This window comes from Mauremys reevesii, unplaced genomic scaffold (genome assembly GCF_016161935.1).
Source record: "Mauremys reevesii isolate NIE-2019 unplaced genomic scaffold, ASM1616193v1 Contig4, whole genome shotgun sequence".
In the NCBI taxonomy this organism is placed as follows: domain Eukaryota; kingdom Metazoa; phylum Chordata; order Testudines; family Geoemydidae; genus Mauremys; species Mauremys reevesii.
Window position 1 is genome coordinate 1,346,116 of NW_024100851.1, and position 3,871 is coordinate 1,349,986.

General features: G+C 57.8%; 1 non-coding gene across 1 annotated transcript; it reads right to left on the bottom strand.

Annotated features, from left to right (window-relative positions):
* Positions 1–3,577: 3,577 nt before the first annotated feature.
* On the bottom strand, positions 3,578–3,659 carry TRNAS-UGA. The gene has a single exon. It is a non-coding gene; the product is annotated as a tRNA-Ser (tRNA).
* Positions 3,660–3,871: the final 212 nt, after the last annotated feature.

A 3,871-nucleotide genomic window follows, 5' to 3' on the forward strand; every position in this document is an offset into this window, starting at 1 on the left:
TGTTGAGATGCTTTTAGAGCACCTGGTATTGGCTACTGTCAGAAGACAAAATACAGAGCTAGATGGACCTTTGGTCTGGCCCAGTGTGGTTTTTCTTATGGTTTAAATAACACTCACTGGCACTGATAATAGAGTTACTGAAAGTTTGGGAGTTAAGAGCTGATAGGTCAGTGGTCCAGTCCCCTCCCAGATGACCCCCACCCTCTGGGACAGGGGCAGGTCTGGGCTCTTGCACCAAATGCTCATTGTGGCTGCCAGAATCTGTGGGCAGCTCATTTAGTTTGCACCCAGGGTTGAGTCCTTGATTCACATATCAAGGATAACAACCCTTTATTTCTCCTGCCCCTATAACAAGGAGACTGGGAATCCAACACCAGCCACCAGTGATCATTTCAGCAAGCAACCCAACCTATTTCCAACATACTGTAAAATCCACATGCAGACTCATACACGAAACCTTGCAAGAAAATCTTCCTGAGGGGGTCTGAAGCACCTGCTGCTGGAGGGAAGGAGGGAGCCGTGGGTTGGGATTGAGGGGCACTGGGAATAGGAGGGGGCTGTGGGTTGGGACAGAGGAGAAGGGTGAAGAGGAGCAGGCTCTGGTTGGGAGTGAGGAGCAGTGAGCATAGGAGGGACTGAGGGTTGGGATTGAGGGGCACTGGGAAAAGAGGGGACATGGGTTTAGGCTGAAGAGCATCTTCATTTGGGGATCCAGCAGGACAGGGGAAGGCAGCAGGTGATTCTAATTCCTTAGGGATAGTCTGTGTGTGTGTGTGTGTGTGCAGGGAAGGAACATGGTCTATTCCCAGAGGCCTTTATTCCTCCAGGCTGCAAGGACAGAGGGGCTGTCAGGAAGTTGCTCCTTCAATCCCCCCCACACAAAGGCCCTTCTTAGGAAAGGAAAATCCTGAAGAGAAAGAGTAACACCAAAGAAAACTCCAGAAAGTCAGACTGTTCCAACCACAGTGAGAAGTTTAATCACCTGACCAGGAACTTGAACCCTGGACCCTCAGATTAAAAGTCTGATGCTCTGCCAACTGAGCTAGCCAGGCTCACATAGGAAAAGTGCAAATTGGTGCAGAGGTGAAGCTAGTCAAGAAAAAGCAAGCGGGAAACAATTGGGGAAACCTGCTGCTCTCTCTCTCTTCCCAGCCCTGGCCTGGCCTGGTATTAGTGCAGGTTAAAAAGACGGGAAAATATTGGCATCTACCAGCCTTTCATACCTTCCCCACCACTTGGGCTGCATAAGGGGAGGACAGAGAGCAGCAGCCCAGGTGGGGAAGGTGACCTGGATGCAGGGAGCCCTGATGTCACTCCTTGCTCCCCCTCTCACAGCCCCCTAGCGATGTGCGGAGGAGCAGTGTTCAGGGGCAGCGGGGGGAGCAAGCAGCAATGCCAGCTACTCCGTGCATCCAGGTCAGTTTCCCCAAGTGGGCACAGGAGGGGGTGCAGGGGTTAGGGGAAAAGGGGGCACAGTGCAGGGATTACGGGTGTGGGAGGAGGCAGGGGTTAGGGGTGCAGAGGCGGGGCACAGGTTTAGGGGTGCAGAGCTTGGGGTCAGAGCTTGGGGGCACCAGAGGGGGTGCAGGGTTAGGGGTTCAGGGGTTGGGTGCCAGAGAGGGAGCACAGGGGTTAGGGGTGCAGAGGTTAGGGGGCAGGGTGAGGGGGGCAGGGTTGGGGTGTAGGGGTGCCAGAGGTCACAGGTTTAGGGTTCGAGGGGGGTACAGGGTTAGGGGTGAGGCACGTAAGGGTGCTGGAGGGGGTGCAGGGTTAGAGGAGCCAGAGGTTGGGGATGTAGGGGTTAGGGGTGCCGGAGGGAGTGCAGGGGGGAGCACAGGGTTAGGGGTGCAGAGGGGGGCACAGGGTTAGGGGCGTGGCCCAACCCCACAGGAGATTGACCCCATGTTTAAAGAACAAACCTCTATACTAAGGGCTGCAATATCCACTGGGGTGAGACAAACGGCATCAGCTCCTTGCTGCCCAGCCTGTGAGAGCTCTGACTGTGCGTCTATAAAGGGAACAGCGAATGGAAGTTAAGTGGCTCCGGGACGCGCGCTGTTAGAGTCCCACCGGGAACAGTGAGCAGAAGTTAAGTTGCCTCCTGTTCTCTAACTGATGGGGGGGGGCAGCAGGGATTAGGGGCATGGAGAACGGGGGTGCCTGACAGGCGTTGGGCTGCGGGGTTCCCTGCTGCAGGGTTCCCTGCTGCAGCTCTGCAGACTGGAGCCTGCTCCTCCTGTGCAGGGCCAGCTCCAGCTTTTCTGCCACCCCAAGCAGGAGGGGGGGAAAAGACAAGCTGTGGCTCTTCGGCGGCAGCTCAACCACACTGCTGCTTCTGCGGCAGTTCGGCAGCGAGTCCTCCCTCCCTTCCTCTTTGGCAGCAATTCGGCGGCAGCTCAAAGACTAACACAGGGAATGAGGGATCCGCCGCCGAATTTCCGCCAAAGACCCAGACGTGCTGCCCCGATACCGGACAGGCCGCCCCTTTGAATTAGCCGCTCCAAGCACCTGCTTGCTACACTGGTGCCTGGAGCCAGCCCTGCTCCCGTGACAAGCAGGGGCTGGTGCAGAGTGTGGCAGGGCAGGGAGATGACATCTCCCCTAAGGGCGGGGCCTTTTCACAGCAAGGGCAGCACCTCCCCGCAGGAGCACAGACCCCACCTGCTCCTCCTTCTTTCTCCTGACACCAGCACCACCCTTCCCAGCACCGCCTCATGGCAGCATCTGCTGCCGGACTCGCACCAGAAATGGGAAGTCTGGGCCGGGCCTGGCAGCGGCTGTCAGGAAATGGAAGCAGGAGACACGACCACCCCCATGGTGCTGTGGGGTTTTCAGGTGGGGTGCCCCCCCCAGTTAGGCTCCAGGGGAGGTCTGGCAGCTTAAGGGACTGGAGGTGGGGGATTGCTTGGAGGAGGTTTGAGGACCAACAGCGAAGGGGAAGTTGGACACTTGCCAGAATACCAGGAGCTAGCGGGTGATAAGGGGGGTTCTGGGCATCAGAGTGGGAGCTTCCCCCCCTTCCCGGCCACAGGCCCACGGGGCTCATGGATGGAGGAGTTTGGGGGGCTGTGGGGGCCCCTGAAGGACTAGCTCAGCGTGTGAATGAGGGACTGGGATGTATGTGGGGGCCGGACTGTGGGTTGGGGTGTCCAGGGGGACCCCAGGGAAGGGACTAGGGGGATTAGGGATAGAGGAGGGTGGGGTTACCAAGGTGCATTGTGGGAATGTGGGATTTAGAGAGCCCAGAGTGGATGGGTGGGGGCGGGTTGGAGGACCCCCCAGTGGCTGAAAAGGGGAACCCGGCAGGTTGGGGGGCAGCAGAGATTGGAGCTGAGGAACCTCACACCCTGGGGATGGAGTGGGGCAGTGGGGGGATGGGAAAGTGGGGCCCAGCCATGGGAAATGGGCTGGAATCAATTAGGGGCGGGGCGCTGAGGGGGGAAGGAGGTTGGGGTGGGGGGGGGAGGAGGAGGGCAGGGGGATGGGAATTTCCTTGGGGTGGAGAGAGAATTGAGAGTGTCTCAGGGTGTTGTACAGAGGTGTTGCCCCAGTGAGAAACTGGCTAAAACACAGGCCTCGCTGTGAGCAGGATTCGAACCTGCGCAGGGGATCCCTATTGGATTTCAACTCCAATGCCTTAACCACTCGGCCATCACAGCTGTGAGCACAAAACTTCCCCCATGCCAGAGAAACTGGTAAAGAATCACAATGCCCAGGCGTGACGTCATCTGAACTACAGGATTCCCACCGCAAACCTGGCCCCCAAAGCACAGGTGGGATTGGGGGTTTGTTCTCTTTGCTTAGCCATGTGCAGTCGCACAGAGAGCGCATTTAACAGTCTCCCCTCCACAGAGCGGGAAGGGGAAATGAT